Source organism: Mchenga conophoros, linkage group LG3 (assembly GCF_057382185.1).
Source record: "Mchenga conophoros isolate Kocher_MC1m ecotype Shallow Benthic linkage group LG3, M_conophoros_male_GT1.1, whole genome shotgun sequence".
NCBI classification, from domain to species: domain Eukaryota; kingdom Metazoa; phylum Chordata; class Actinopteri; order Cichliformes; family Cichlidae; genus Mchenga; species Mchenga conophoros.
In genome coordinates this window covers 9,981,691-9,999,300 of record NC_140528.1, presented here as the reverse complement: position 1 = coordinate 9,999,300, position 17,610 = coordinate 9,981,691, and the positions used below count along the sequence as shown (strand labels likewise).

The 17,610-nt window shown below is 41.6% G+C and overlaps 1 protein-coding gene and 1 pseudogene across 2 annotated transcripts in view; one reads left to right on the top strand and one right to left on the bottom strand.

Moving 5' to 3' along the window:
- LOC146577207 (NACHT, LRR and PYD domains-containing protein 3-like) overlaps nt 1-17,610 on the bottom strand; it is an 82,021-nt gene that overhangs the window by 38,531 nt on the left and 25,880 nt on the right. The gene's annotated exons all lie outside the window — the stretch shown is intronic.
- LOC146577208 (uncharacterized) lies at nt 2,284-4,414 on the top strand (annotated as a pseudogene).

Genomic DNA, 17,610 nt, shown 5'->3' with positions numbered 1-17,610 from the left:
AACCCAGCTTCCTCCAGCCGAGTGATGTGTGGATTCATCACTCTCTGTGGATCAGTGTAAGTCTGTGTGTGGGTCAGCTGCAGGACTTGTTTGACCTTTGACCCTGGCAGACAGAGCTGGTTACTGCTGTGTGACTCCTGCCGTCGCTCCACTTTAAATTTTACTTAAAATAAGTCCTGACATGGCCCCGCCCCCTCTGACCTGCTGCTCCTGGATGTGCTGAGGACACAGCGGAGGCTCAGAGGGGGCGGGGCTTTTCCCGTGGTGGTAACCAAACTGCATTAGGTCGCTGCACTGCCAGTGTTTAACCACACCTCTTCTGACTGACCTTTGACCTCTGACATGTTGATTCGATCCTTATTTAATGACGTCTTTTATCTAGTGATTTAATTCTGTGTATTTATATGTGATGGTGTTCCTGAGTTCAGCCTCAGCTGATATCCACAGACGCTCCTATTGGCTGGTTTTAAAAACACATTTTTCCATTAAAGAGACTCTTTTAAAAACACGTCTGCCTGAAATTCACATTTCATTTATTTTGGGGGATTTTAACAGAGAGATAGAACTATATGAATCCCTCATGTTTATCCTCCAGGAAATCCAGTTTGTAGCAGCAGAACACCGACAAACTTTTACACAGCACAGAATTAGGATATCAAATAAAGGGGAATAAGAGAATATGAATATAAACATAAATATATACATATATACACAGACCTCACACAGAGACAGCAGCTACACTGTGTGTGGATGTGATCCACAGTCACAGCTGTGGGTTTCAGTCAGTGTGTCTCTGACTTCATGGTCACATTTCAAAGCTTATTGGAGCCAGAAGATGTTCAAGTAAAAGATTTGTTGCTGTACTCGTCTACCAGGATAACAGGAGGTTCATAAAGCTGTGTCATACTTCAGCTTTACATCATGCAGTAGTAGTTTATTAAACCCCCCAAAATATGACTATCCAGAGTTGGGACCAGGAAGCAGAGTTGCAGTCTTACACGCCTCTCTGCAGCTTCTCTCCTCCTGCTACCCCCCCAAAAACCCATCTCCATAGAGACTGTGTCAGCTTCCAAACAGACAAAAAACAAACTAAAAACCAGCAACAAACAACTTAAACATAAACAGTCACAAAGAAAGAACAATACAGTATCCACATCTGAACCAAAGAGTAAAACAGTGAAATGTGGATTATTAAACATTAGGTCTCTCTCCTCCAAGTCTCTGTTAGTACATGTTAGTAAAAACATTTCTGCATTTTACCCATATTTTATTTTGAACTCAAAATCAAAGATTCCAGATTCTCCTACATGTTGGTTTTGAATCAGATAGGACGACAGATTTCAGGTGGCCCTGTGTCTTTCTCTATTACATTTGCCACTGTGTAACTCAAAGTTATTTAAGGACTAGTTTATTTCAATGGATGAGTTTACTGACTGATGCGCAGAAGAAATAGTTCTTTATGGAGCCTAGATGGTGTGAATGATGAGACCAAAGACTGCAATATCTTGTACCAAAAATATATTGAATAAATGGAGGAAAGGGGAAATGGAACAAAATAATTAACACAACACACAACATAAATGCCCACAATTAAATAATAAATCAATGCTGTGATCTTTCTGTGCAAAAGTCCTTTTTGGTCCTCTTCTTTTTAAAGTTCACTTTTAAGGTATTCCTCCTTAGGGTCCAGCTTCATACAAATGGGGAAATATGTCCGTAATCCAAAGACGGCTAAGTGGGGGAAAGAGGGGAAACAAAGAATGGTCCTACCGGCTCGCCACTTCAATATGAAGAAGATTAATTCAAAGGGAGGGAACAAAACCTGACCTGTAGGTCAGAAAAACGTCCATTAGCACATCAAGTTCGATTCAGTTTACCGGTAAACAAATATATTTTTCTGCAAGCCTATGTAACAATGCAAATCATCATCAACCAATGTACAACAGTTAAATTATTAATCATCTTGGCTACGTAGCTTAATCTATACATTCCAGTAGCGTTCGCTACAAACAATACAAAAACAACAATAAAGGAAAACAGCTGTCTAACAGACAGCATAGCCGAATTCAAGGCAACACATAACAATAATCATTCAATCGCACTTTGTTTCAAAGTAAGCCCATTAAAATGCTTAAGTAAATAAAAGTGTTCAAAAACAGCGGTTTTTGAGCCGGAGTTCTGCTCGTGGTGGGAACGCCGCCGCAAAAAGCCACTTTTTAATCGCGAAAACGATCGACTGGTTACTGACAACCAAAAGGTTGTTTTTGGTAGATATTAAAGATCATGGGTGGGCGGGGCAAATGGAGCAGTTTTCTACAGTCGAGTAAAATTCCAGGAAAGAGCTGGGTGTGGCTTTCCTTTAAATCACATGATCAACAGCTTTAAGATGGAGGCAACTCGCTCAGTGTTTCCTGTTTCATTCTTAGACTGTGGCGATGGTAAGTAGCAGCTTTTCACTTGTTACCTGGCATCTTTTCAGCCACCAATGATAGTCATTGTATGTTATCAACATTTCACTAACTATGTTTTCTCTCATGTTTAAAATAGGCCGACCAAGAGCAAAATAGGTATGTCTGCAGACTCTGCTGTAGCCAAAGTTATCAGATCTCCTGTGTTTTTAAATCCCTAACTGCTCGATCATTATCATTTTAGAAGACAACAATTTCTCAAAGGAGGTTCAAAACTAATGCCTACAAGATTACCAAGAGGATGGTTCGGGGCTCTTACATGACTCCGGGAAGTCAACACTTGGTGGATGAGGTGTGTTACCTTTGACACTTTTAAGACAGTCCTGTTTATCACTACTAACAATAAGCAAATATGTTTTCACTCAACAGATCCTTCACAGCATGTTGTTTCTGGGCAAAATCAACAACATCCCCTTTTCTCCAGAAGAAATCTTCCCTAATCCTTTTGTTTTGGGTTCTTTAATGAGAAGATATCCCAGGCCTTTTAAGTTGTATTCGACTCAGCTTCCCAGGCGAAGTCCCTTCTCCTGTGTGCTCGACATGGTAAGATAACTCTTCTCACATTTTCAGTCAATCTGACAAACTTCCAGTTTTTAGGAAAGTATAATGCAAAGTGCTTTTTTACTGAGAAATCCAAAGAAAATCCATACTGTACCTTATACTTCAACATATGCTTCTAGCTATACTTCTCCACCAAACACAGAGACTGCAGGAGAGCTGGAGACTTGCTTCAGAATTTGTTAGTTCTAAATAATGTCTAACAGACTCATTATTGGAGATGCTTACAGTCTTCAAGGCGTATATGATGCTGTCACTGTGTAGCTGCTGGATCTGTTAAGTCAGCTCAAAGACTCTAAATTCAGCGTGTTTTGACAGCCCGGCATAGCAAAATAGAAAAAAAAAGGTCAATTAGCAAATTTAATTATAAATTAGTGAGAACAAAGATGGATTTTTTCTTATTGATTTAAAATTAAATAGATTTTTGTGACATGTTTCACCCCCTATCTTAAAATGTCTAAACCAAAAGCATCCAATGGTCCTGCATAGTTAAATAAGTCAAGCAGCGAAACAAACATGTTGATCAACTTTCTATGAAAAACAACTATATAATCAGGTGCAACACTTTGACCAGATCTGTAACTGTTTTCAGATCGTCCTGCAAAATAACTCAGAGAATGAAGAGCAAATAAAGCAGAGTCTGCAAGATCTCCTCACAGACTTGGACTTAGAAGAGAATAATAAAAAAACAGCTTTCGTCTCGTCCACCATCTGCATTTCTCAAAAATCCCAAACCAACAAATCAGAAAGGTACTACGGATTCTCCATGTCCACCAAAGGTCCTAACGCTGGGAAAATTATGATTGCTGCCTCCTGTCTTAGCAAATGGCATAAATATGTATCTGGTGCGGTGATGACCTATTATCCAAACACAGTCCAGAAAGATTACTTTGATGGAACAATTGAAGTACCTGGAAATATCAGGTGTGAGGCTTTTTGTCTCCGTGATGGTGCCAGAATGAAGCCTTGCAGATCATGTAAGAATTTGTTTGGCTTGAACACAGAAGACCTCAGAGTGGCCATATGGTAACTGTGCTGAAGCTGAGAGCCTGAGCAATTTGCTTGAAAATGAGAGAGAAGTTGAAACACATGTGGATGAATACTCAGCTGAAAAGGACAACAGGCAGAGAGCTGAGGATGAGGTTGGTAGGGTTCTTAGAACCGTGTTGCAAAGGATTCGGTTTAACTGGACAGGTGAATTTTACAACCCAGAACAAGAGTGAGATTTCATGAAATCATTTGCATTCATCATTCTGATAAATCAAAGATTCTCTGCTCTGACAGCATCTGTGTGGATTTTCTGTAATCACAGAGACGTGTATAAGCATGTTTACTTTCCATCTCCATGTAATTGTCACATTTAATAATTAAAACTGGCTTCTATGGGTTTTTGTTTGTTTGCTTACATATCTAGTGTTTAATGCAATATGAAGCATTATCAGACAGCATTTATTGGGAAGAATCCCATGTTTATACTGGTCTGTACCCAGGGTACACAGAAAATAAAAACACATGTTTTCTTATTATGATCCCAACTATAATTTACTTAAGCAAAAGCACTACATGTGTAGTTATAATATTTATAGCAGTTACTGTTGAGCTTTAAATTTATCATCTTAAATGTTTATATGCTGATTATATTGCTTTATATAAGAAAGGCCTAACTCTGAGTACACTCTGTGCCAAAAAGTGCTGACAGGAAACTGCATGCTTTTGCAGAAACGTGCTTTTGCAGCTAGAAAGTGAAGCTGATATATATCAGTTTTAATTAGTTTTTACCAACTGCTTGCTAGGGCAATCCCACGAGTTTGGTGTTTTTGTATTGAACATGATTCCAAGTGCTTTCTATAACACATAGCAGAGGTGCCACAACAAAGACTGAGAAGAGGACAGGAAGAGACAGTGAAAGAGATGCACTCCTTCGCCATTCATGTTAAAGCGTTGCATAGCTTTAATTTTAGAGAGTGTTGCATAACTTTAGTCATTTTTCTACCACAGGTGAAGCCAAGAATTGTGAAGCTCTCTTTTGGCCAAATACCAGAATCTGTAAGAAGAAGAAAAAACAAACAATCAAATAGGTCATTATTAAGAGGACAACAATCTCTTGATGATTATCCACAGTGTCTTTGATAACTCTGAGATACAAACTGTCAAGTATATACACATCCCAGCAAACAATAGCTGTGTTTGACTAAAGCGATTAATAACAAGGACAGAGCTACAATCACTACAGTCAAACATAAAGGGCTTAATCCTGAATCCAAGTCTGAGCTGTGATGCCGTTGGTGCTGAAAGCTGCTCAGATCCTGAAGCTGCACGTTTTGTCTCTCTCTAACCAAACCAGCAGCAAAAGAAGACACATTTCGCTTGACATAAACATTGTCATGAATTCCCTCTTACTTTTGCTGGTTTGCTTCCACCACCATTAAAACACACACAGAAAAACAACACAGCACAGCTCTCTGCCTCTCTCAGTGTACTTTAAGAACACCGTTTCCCATCTCAAATCTCTGTTTTTGGCATTATTCGCTTGCTTGTTATGAAGCAGTCTACCGTTGTTTACAGCCATTTTTTTTAATGACTTCCGACAAGACAGCCTCATTTCTGCTGTTCAATACCAAATTTTATTTATTTTTTTCAAATTAAGTGAAACTGCAAAATGCTCTGCTGTGTCTCTATTAAAACCTCTTATTAAAACCTCTGAATCACTTCAGCAGCATCAGCCAATGTACATTTGTTGAGTCGTGGTTCTCGTCTGCTTTTGTTCTACTGCAGAATAATATTTTTAAGGTTATCTACTGTAAAAAGCTAGGCCAGGAAAATCTGCTTCATGGTTTTGTGTTTTATCCTCAGTTACTTTGACACAAAAGCATCTGCTGTGATGCTCACACCTCTGATGAAGTTTCACAAGTGTCAGTACTGATAAATGATCAGAATTATAATGTTTCTGACTCTCTGAGTAAGAATTAAATGGAATCTAATTGGGACCTTGTGAATTGGAATTGAACAGGTTCTAGAAATCAGTGATGATACTCAGCTCCAATACCCACCTATGATATTAGGCTGACGAACGCTGACTGGGTTTCATTTACCAGCTTTTTATGTTCTTCCTGCAGTTTCCTCCCCACATCACTCATCTTAACTTTTTTCCAGTCCTCCTCAGTCTAAACAGAACACACAACAATACAAAGAAAAGCTCAGGTGATTGATCTCTAACACTAGGCATCCCCAGTCTTATTCTTAGCAGTCTAACTTCTCACCATATCTTTGAAGGCCTCTCCATTGTAGTAGCGCTTGGATGCTGGATACTCTATCGTTTTGTCACATAGTTCCAGGAAACTGGAAGCCACCAGATGCAGCTCCTCTCCGTCATAGCCGTACAGCTTTTTGTCCTCACGCGTCATCAGCACAAGCTCGTCACATGGACATGAGGTGCCCTTTACCACACCAATAACCTGCATTTTTACAATCTCGGGAAGGTAGAATTTTCCCCAGGCGTTAACTTCATCATCATCCCCGTCGTATTTGGTGTTCTCAAGCTCTTCTATCCACAGGTCACCACCACTTGGCTTCTTCAGGTGAACGCACATGCTTTTGTTTTTGGAAACAAAATCTTTCACCCATTTCAGGTACTTTTCACCTGGAAAGAAGCAGACAAGGAAATATGGATGAATGTAGAAGTGTTGGAAAAGACAAATAGCAAGGTTATCCTACAGCAGTTTGTGAAAATGTTGTATCTTGAAATAAGCAGGCAAAATGAGGATCTCACTTATCTCATATGTTCTGACTACCGACTTTCTTCAGTTAAAGGACAAAAAAAGGGCACACTGGAGGCTGACAGAGTGTGCAATGGTGGGAATCATTTTGCAGAACTCACTAAAGTTTGTTTCTCCTGGAACAAGCTTTTTACACTTCGGCAAATGAAAATACTGTGTTAAACTAAAAAAGAGCACCAGACCAAGGTCTACAGTACTAACAGAAAAACATGCCGTTACCTGTTGCCTGTCGACACAGCTGCTGATCTTCCTCACCAAAAAAATGAGGATCCCTGAAAGGAATAGAAAGGTTATGTTAAAATGAATGACTGTCACGGTGATCATGGGAAGCTCCGAAATATCACAATAGCTACGAAATCACAAAATGCAGTGTGATGTCTGTAAGCACCAAACATGACATCTCTGCAAATTCATCTTGAAACATGTAGGTACCTCACACGTACAGCTGCAGCCATCTCAGCCATTTATCACTGTGGCTGCCAAGTGGCTGCCACTTCACAAGCGCATGGCACAACATAGAAGAGCCACCTCCACAGGACAAGACTCAGCAGTCCATCTGCATCTTAAGGATAAAGGACACTCTTTCGAGGATGCTAATGTTCACATTTTGGGCAGAGAGGACAGATGGTTTGAAAGAGGAGTGAAAGAAGCCATCTATGTCCACTGTGAGCGACCATCTTTGAACAGAGGCGGGGTTTACGACACCAACTCTCTGCCATCTATAATCCAGTTTTGAGATCCTTCCCAGACGCCTTAACGCCCACTCGCATCCTGGGCCATCTGACCTCAGGAATTCGCATGATAAGGTGGGGCCAGGTTTCACAATGAACTCACCCGAAACTGGCTGATTGGGACCCACACCCAGTTTCACACCTTGACTCAGGTGATTAGAGGATCATCAGGGGTCCTTTTGTCCCTCTGTGGGGGGTCACTCCCACTAGGTTTATATCTGGGACTCTCCACCATTTGACCTTAGAACTGAAGAAGCTTCTCGGATGAGAGGTGAAACGTCTTCAAGTAACTTAAAGAAGTCCAGACGCTTTTCTTTGCAAGCTCCTTTGACTACGATGACCTGGATGACTGAGAACCTTCACAGACATAAGGTGAATGTGACAAACAAAGCGCCTTCTTGTTCTCTGTGATAATGTAAAGTTATTAATGAAAAAACAAACGAGTAAAAAACGGACTGGAAACATGTCTTCAATCAAAACTCGACAAAAACAAAGAAACAGCCTCACTTCTCTGCGACGCTCCCTAAAAATGACGTTACGTGTTACGTACCAGAGATTTCTATACAGCCCTTTATCAAGCCGAGAGAAAGTGACGCAAAACCCTCCAACTAATAACGACTAGCAGAGAGGCTCAGCTGAGTGTAGTTACCTGGTTTGCAGACGCATACAGACGTTTCCTGTCCTCTCGGACGCAGCTGTGATAGAACATGTGGTGCATTACCGCCACCAACTGGCTTGGAGTGAGGACCGGAAATCGCTCATGCCAAATCAAAAAAAAAACAACATAAAGAAAGATTAAGTGAAGAGATAAATGAATACATTAAATCAAGAAGAAAAAAACCCACCACCGGACATATACATCCTCATATCCTTCTGTACAAATGAGTTTGTTTTAGAAACTGAAAAAAGCCACAAAACCTTCACATCTAGAAATCCTTTGCAGTAAAACTTGTTTTTTGGCAGGTTCCACAGGTTTTGAATCAGTTTTCTTCTTTATTCCTGATAATTTTGACAATGAAAAAGAACATGTTCTATAGGGCTTTGGAGTTGACATCACGCCGCAATACATTGTGGGAGCGCGGCACCATTTTCGAGGTCTACGAATCAAAACAAACACACTGTGTTGGAACGACGATTACAAGATGCTTAAAAGCAGCTCAAAAGAGAATGGACTGTATAGAGACCGATTGCGTCCAGAGGCGAAGCGGCGGTACTTGCAGAAAATAGCGTGCAGTGGAAATGTGGACCCGTATGAAATACGGCCGTGGAGTAGAAACCCTGAAGACGTAGCCTGATATATTTTCGTACCTTATCTGTGGAGTCAGCGCGTACAAGTCGTCATTCAAACAAAGGTAAGTCAGCTCGAGTACTGCGTGTGAAATGCGTTTGATTTCCCTGCAAACATTCACATTAGTGCAGCATAAATTCATTCATGAGGGGAAATTACAGTGAGAACATGTGGAGGCTGTTAGAGGGAGAAGATAGTGAGTTCAGTGCAGGGCTGTGCAGAGAGGTTTAAAGGGGCGGGTGCTCAAAGTTAAAAAGGGGCACATTGAACCAGGCTGAATAACAACAACACACATTCATCAAGAATCTAATATGGGAAGGGCAGGGCTGTGTTGGTCTGAGACTGTAGACATTAAAAAGTCCACAGGAGAGATGGTAGCTGATTAAACAAGTGTCATGAGATAATAACAAAATGCAAAGATTGGTGACAGCGCTTGGAACCATAAGGCAACAAAAAACTATGTATGTAAAAAAAAAAAAAAAAAAAAAAAAAATATATATATATATATATATATATATATATATATATATATATATATATATATATATATATATATATATACATACAGTGGGGCAAAAAAGTATTTAGTCAGCCACCGATTGTGCAAGTTCCCCCACTTAAAATGATGACAGAGGTCAGTAATTTGCACCAGAGGTACACTTCAACTGTGAGAGACAGAATGTGAAAAAAAATCCATGAATCCACATGGTAGGATTTGTAAAGAATTTATCCGTAAATCAGGGTGGAAAATAAGTATTTGGTCACCTCAAACATGGAAAATCTCTGGCTCTCACAGACCTGTAACGTCTTCTGTAAGAAGCTTTTCTGTCCCCCACTCGTTACCTGTATGAATGGCACCTGTTTGAACTCATCATCTGTATAAAAGACACCTGTCCACAGCCTCAAACAGTCAGACTCCAAACTCCGCCATGGCCAAGACCAAAGAGCTCTCGAAGGACACCAGGAAAAGTATTGTAGACCTGCACCAGACTGGGAAGAGTGAATCTACAATAGGCAAGCAGCTTGGTGTGAAGAAATCAACTGTGGGAGCAATCATCAGAAAATGGAAGACATACAAGACCACTGATAATCTCCCTCGATCTGGGGCTCCACGCAAGATCTCATCCCGTGGGGTCAAAATGATCATGAGAACGGTGAGCAAAGATCCCAGAACCACACGGGGGGACCTGGTGAATGACCTGCAGAGAGCTGGGACCAAAGTAACAAAGGTCACCATCAGTAACACACTACAACGGCAGGGAATCAAATCCCGCAGTGCCAGACGTGTTCCGCTGCTGAAGCCAGTGCATGTCCAGGCCCGTCTGAAGTTTGCCAGAGAGCACATGGATGATACAGCAGAGGATTGGGAGAATGTCATGTGGTCAGATGAAACCAAAGTAGAACTTTTTGGTATAAACTCAACTCGTCGTGTTTGGAGGAAGAAGAATACCGAGTTGCATCCCAAGAACACCATACCTACTGTGAAGCATGGGGGTGGAAACATCATGCTATGGGGCTGTTTTTCTGCCAAGGGGACAGGACGACTGATCCGTGTTAAGGACAGAATGAATGGGGCCATGTATCGTGAGATTTTGAGCCAAAACCTCCTTCCATCACTGAGAACTTTGAAGATGAAACGAGGCTGGGTCTTCCAACATGACAATGATCCAAAACACACCGCCCGGGCAACAAAGGAGTGGCTCCGTAAGAAGCATTTGAAAGTCCTGGAGTGGCCTAGCCAGTCTCCAGACCTCAACCCCATAGAAAATCTGTGGCGGGAGTTGAAAGTCCGTGTTGCTCGGCGACAGCCCCAAAACATCACTGCTCTCGAGAAGATCTGCATGGAGGAATGGGCCAAAATACCAGCTACTGTGTGTGCAAACCTGGTAAAGACCTATAGTAAACGTTTGACCTCTGTTATTGCCAACAAAGGTTATGTTACATAGTATTGAGTTGTATTTTTGTTATTGACCAAATACTTATTTTCCACCCTGATTTACCAATAAATTCTTTACAAATCCTACCATGTGGATTCATGGATTTTTTTTTTCACATTCTGTCTCTCACAGTTGACGTGTACCTCTGGTGCAAATTACTGACCTCTGTGCAAGTTCCCCCACCTAAAATGATGACAATCGGTGGCTGACTAAATACTTTTTTGCCCCACTGTATATATCAGCAATCAATCAGAAAATCATTGGTTCATATTACAATTAAATATGAACAGGCTCCTTAGATGTAAGCAGTTCAGATCTGATGTCATTTACATTCTTCACACAGCACATTCGTCCAGGCTGACAGGTAAACATAGAACTAATCTCAGGTAACATGACTCATAGTAGAGATCCAGTAAGAAAGATTGCAGGCTCTAATATTATTACCACACAATCCAAGGACACACCAACAGCTCAGATTTGTAGAACTATTTAAACAAATGTCTTCTGAATATTCAATTCAGGTTCACAGTGGGGGGGGGGGGGTTCGTGGAATTTTTTAAATAAAGTCTGCAACACAGAAAGAGCTGTGATCAAGCTATTTATTACTGCGCCAACACACATCAAACATCACAGTTCAGTCATGTCAGCGCTGCCACAGAGGTCGTGCTCCTCCTCCTTTACGCCTTCCAAGGAAGAGGGAGGAAGTTACAAACTGATCCTACCACACTTCACGTGTCTCGCTATGAAACCTAACGCATCAATGGTTGTGCTGTTTTGTGCCCTTGGCCTTATCAGCACCTGTAAAGGGAGTTGTTTTCTCAAACTGCTGAAGTAAGTTCATCTAGTTTTAGCAACTTTCACTGAACAGTAACAGTGTCACAACTAAGCATATGCATAAGCACTTAAACACTTTAAATGAGAATAACAGAACATTTCTATTACAGAGGCTGGAACCTGTCCCAGTAGTAGGTAGAGCACACCTGGACAGGTCACCAGTCTGTCAGAGGACTAACACAGAGACAGACATCAGAGTAACAAATCTATTTAAAATTAATGTAAGTTTGCTGCAGCTGTATGTATGAACATGTGTTTCTGTGCTCACAGTCCACCGCTCAGGAACCTGCAGTTCACTTTTAGTCTACTTTAAACAGACCTCACAAAAGGCTGATGTGGCTGGATCAGTAGTCTGATTTGAGTACGATACCTTTGGCCAGGGATTCATCTGGTGCATCGCTTCACTGCAGTCTTACGTATTTTCCCCACACCTGAATAAAAAAATACTGATATATACAAATAACAGCTTCAGCTGATGCAGCCTGACTCAATCCTAGATGTTCAGCACACAGAGACACAGAGGTGCCGTTTAAAGTTTAGTGTTAACCTGAGTCACTGATCATTTGCAGTATTACAGAGTCTGGCAGTCTTTGCATGATGTCCACGTCACTGTAAGTTTCTAGCTGACTTCACTGCAATTTCAATTTCAATTTCTGCTGTTCACAAACGCTGTCCATCTAATCTGACTGAGCTGGAGCTGTTTTGCAAAGAAGAATGGGCAAAGATTTCAGTCTGTAGATGTGCAAAGCTGGCAGAGACAGACCCTAAAAGACTGGCAGCTGGAACTGCAGCAAAAGCTGGTTCTACAAAGTGTTGACTCAGGGGGCTGAATAATTACGCACACCCCACTTTGCAGTTATTTATTTGTAAAAAATGTTTGGAATCATGTATGATTTTCGTTCCACTTCTCACGCGTGCACCACTTTGTGTTGGTCTTTCACCTGGAAGTCCAATAACATTGATTCATGTTTGTGGCTGTAATGTGACAAAATGTGGGAAAGTTCAAGGGGCCGAATACTTTTGAAAGCCACTGTATATGTAGACACAGGACTACAAGTAGAAGATCAGACATGAAAGTGGAGATAACACAGAAGACCTGCAGCAAAGGTCAGAGGTCAGACTGGGCCCCTGGATTCAACAATGAGCCAATGATCATCAAGCAGTGACTAAAGCAGAGCCCTGACCTTCTGACATTCATCACACAGTCAGAACAAATGTCTGCTGATGACTTAATCTCATGAAACGACTGATAGATGTCAGTTCATTGATCAGCTGAGCTGCTGATCTTCATCGTCACAGAAACATTCAGCTTGTTTCAATCAGTAAATAACTCCCACTACTCCCAGTTTGAACTGTTCCCACTCAAAATGCTGTGAGAACAATGATCATTGTAGAACTTCACAAACATCACGTGTTGTTTTCCACATGTAAGATCAGCAAACACACAGAAACTTCCTGTTGCCACACACGGCCTCTAAAATCTCTTCCACGCTTTCTGTCTGAAGTCCACTCTCTGTGTCGGATCCACAGGAAACAACAAGATCTTATTAACATGGTTTTCAATGTGTCTCCTTCCAAAAAGTCCAACCAATGAACAAATGTGTGTATTTGTGGAGGCCGAACAAAAGCATGACACATTTCTCTGTTTCTATAAACTGGAGTCAAACACAAACATGAAGAGTTTCACTGACAGACTCCAAAATGCCCCCACAGTGGATCAAAGGGAAATCCTACAGTGTGGCCAGAGACTCTTAATGGCTCCAACATCAACACATCCACAATGTTGGATCCAGTTCTGCCTCACAGAGTTACTAAGACACACCCTCTGCAGCATCACAACAGCTCCACCTGCTTCACCTGCCTCCTCAGCATCTGTACACCTGAAGAGAAAAGAAAGGCTCCAACAGCTCAAATCTACAAAGGATTCATGAAGTTTCATCCAACAATAACATGTTTGCCTTCCACAGTGTGCTGTTAGACACCACTGTACCTCTGCCATTTCAAAAAGAGCAGCTTGGGAACATTTTGGCTCCAAACACTTTGTGTTTAAGTTCTTTGTTTTCTTTGTGAAGCCGACAACATCTGGAGCTTTGTGACTCATAGAAACATCATTTTGTTCTTTAGATGACAGCAGATTGGGACTGAATAATCAATCACTATCAAACCAATAAAGACAAACATGCTGATTTTACAGGAACTTTGTTGGAGAAGCTGCAAAGACATGAAACTGGTGGAGATCCCAAACCAGTTGATAGTGCTGGTTATTCCAAATAAAGCTGTTTCCCTTTGAGATGAAATGACTTTCTGTCCTGATATATAATAAAGATGTTGTTGTTTTTGAGCCCCTGTATTAAAAGTAGTTTAAAGTCAGCTTGAGTTTGATGTCTTTATGTCAAAGCTGCTCATGATGTTGAGCTGCTGATGGAATAAAAACAATATAAAAGCATGTAGTCCAGACTTAAATGTAGCCTGTTGTTAGCTGAGGTCCACACACAGTGTTTGACAGTGTAAAGTGTGTGAAAGGGCTGCTGGTGGAGCTCACTAGGATGAGCAGGTGACCACGAGGTGGAGAGCAGCTGGCCTGGCTTTGACCCGGGCCACGCCCCCTTTCTCTCTGCTTTGGTTCATGTATGTAGACACAGGACTACAAGGAAATGGCTCTCAGCATCTGGCTGTGGGAACACGAGTCCCTGTTTGTGTTCAGATTGTGTGCATGTTTTAGACGTGTGTCACATGTAGAAACACAACAATCCCACAATGACACACAGATGTGTTTGACACAGCTGTGCAGCTGTAAGTTGTTTCTAATGATTCATTGAAGCTCTTCTAACATTCTGGAGACGATCAGTACATGAATCTGTTCAACACGACAACAATTTGACTTCAGTGTGAACGTTTGCATTAAATAACCTTCTTCATCCAGCTGACAGCATCTTCATCCTATGATGTGAACAGTTCCTCCTGTTGATGACAAACCTCTGACAGGATCTGCTTGAGGAGCTTTTTCATGTGCAGCTCTCTGAGCTCAGGGCTGAGCTGCTGTTTCATCTTTAAGAGCTGCTGCCTCCTCGCCGGACTTGTTCTCCTCTTCTTCTCCTAATGACACCATTTCTGCTTCATATAAAATTCAATAAAGATGCTGACATGTATCTGTAGCAACAACATCATTGAATCTAGAACAACTGGAGCCAAACCAGTGGCTCTGCTGGGATCACTGGTGAGCCAACACTTCCTTGTTGATGCAGATTTCAGGGCTTCCTTTTGCTCCTCCGTTATAACTGTTCTCTCTTCTCAACACATGATGACACAAAGGAATCAGCAGTGACAAAGATGATGCTGAAGAGAAGCACACACTTCACACATATAACAGAGCAGTGCAGTTACACACACCTCTGCTCGACATCAGGCCTCAAACAAAGACACAAAACACTAACTTGACTCTAAACAGAAGAAACGAGCAGCTGTTTCTGTTCTGTGCTTATTTATATTTGACACACATGCTTCTCTTTGTGCAAACACACATCGCACTATAAGGGTAACCTCGCACACAATGATTGGACAGCACAGTGATGATGCTGGGAGATCCTATACGCAGCAACACAGAAACACTGAGAACTTTAAACAATGATGGAAAGTGTTATAAATGACTTGTTGGCCTCTGATCTGTCACAAACAGCTGAAACGTGTCTCTCATGAGTCACATGAAGGTTTTTGACAGAAAGGACAAAAAGTAGCTGCAGTCAGTTTGTGTCATTTTTATATTTATTCATCTGGGAGAAAAATCTGAGGGACATTAAAATGTGTTTTCAACAGAGACAAGAACATGAATATAACAGAACAGGTAAATGAACATGTTTCAAGTAAACAGCTGGACTGATCAGGTCCAAACACAGAGTGATAAACTTGTCAAACAGCTGTCATATCTTTATATAGAAGCTCTTTATAAATGCTGCTCACTGCAGTCTGTTTACTAATAATGTCAAAGTGTTAGAAACACAGAAACATCAGAATGGTCTTTGTTCACAGAAACCTGTCTGGGATCCTTTGTTGTTCTTTTGATGCAGAGTTACATTATAAATATAAAGAGTTATTTCAGAGTCTCATCAGTTTTCCTGCATGTCTTTATTTAACACATCAGCAGGGCTGAAGCTCTCATGTTAAACACACACTGATCTATGGACACGTTCATGTGTTTCTAACAGAACCAGGCTGTTATCAGCCTGCACTAACATTATGTCACACACACTGAATGTAACAGTGACAGTTTACATCATCACACAATCAGCTGTGATTGTTTCACTGTCATCAAACGAGTCAACAGGAAGTAGAATCAATAGAAACCAATCATTTACTGACAGCATGTCTGATGGAAATAAGTGCAGATTATGTATGAAGTCTAACTGCACACAGTAACTGTGTTACAATAAGGACTTAACAGCGCCCTCTGCTGGAGTGTTTCAGTACTGCGTTAACTAGAATACACCACCTCCTCCTCACACCACCTGCTACAGCTCTACTCTTCTATGACTACAGTCATCCACAGCACTGATGTGAGGTCACATGGTTCATATGTAAGGAGCACAGCTGACCTCAGGTCAGTTTAATGACTGTGAGCAGCAGCTGTGTTATTGTCACTGTGACAGGGAGACACTCTCAGACACAGCGCTCATGTCAGCTTGTTCTCATGCAGGAGGATCAGGAGCTCCATGTTTGTCTTTCTGTTTGAATCATGATGTGTTTGTGCCATCAGAGTCTGTCATGAGTACTCAGGGTTTCACAGCAGCTCTTCTGGATGCTGACGAGGACTCCAACCTCATGTTTCACCTCTCTGAGCTTCTGATGTCTGTGAACACTCGTGTTTCTTCTCTGGGCTCATCTGGACAAAAACACCTTTCTGTGTTTGGCTGCAGCCTCATTCTGACTGACAGGAAGTGTGTTATCCATGAGCTGCACTTCTGTGAGGAAGTTTCCTGCTGTGTTTCCTGTCTGTGGACAAACACGAGTGTTCCAGCTGAGGACTTGGTTCCTTCCACCTGTCCATACAGGACATCACGCTGTCTGCAGCTCTGTAAATGCAGCTCCAGGTCCTTCCACGTGCTGCTCTGTATTTGTGCAGTTTGTAGTGTGTCCTGGGAAACGTAGCACACATGGTGTTCTTCTGCTGTTTCCTCCTTTCACTGAGTGTGAAACACTGACGCTGTGCTGTTGTTCACAGAGGGGAGCTGATTCTAGCTGCAGCTGGACTCTGTCATCTAACTGAATGTGTTGGTGCTGATCACGGGGCTCTGAGGGGGGAGCAGCAGGAGGACTCTGGATGCTGACGTCAGTGTATCTGTGGAAGCTCCCACAGCGTGTCTGTCATTCAATATTGTGCTGTATATTGTATCTATGCAAAGATGAACAGACTGTGTGTTCACTGGTCTCTGTGCTGCAGCTCTGATGTCATCATCACTCCCTCCTCCACCCTCAGCAGTCCCAGCATGCTGCTGTGGTGCACCCCACCCTCACTCTACACCTGAGCCACAGACCACACCCTCCACCTCAATATACACCACAGTTTTCTCTGCTGTGGAAATGAGATCAGGAGGAAATCATCATTATTATTATTTAATAAACGCTCACATTAATGTGGGCTTATTTGTTTCATATTAGAAACATTAGTTGAGTGTTTTTAGTATAAAATGGTCAAAGTCCCTCTTTTTGCTCCTCCCCTCACCTGTGGATGGACGGTGCTGTTACCGTGGTGACAGCTTGGATGTGTTTCAGTCCTGCCTGGTTATCACTGCAGGAATCTTTCACATTTATTACAGGTAATAACTCTGATTTTTCTGTGTATTATGAACCAAATGTATCCTGATACACACAGAGATGGATGAGCAGAGGTTTTTTTTGCAGTTTATGTAGTTACTATGGACTTAACGCACACATATTATTAAAATTAGGGCTATAACAGTTGTATTGATGTATAGCAACTTGAAATGCTCCCACAAATGGCTCCACAGCATGTAAAAATATAAC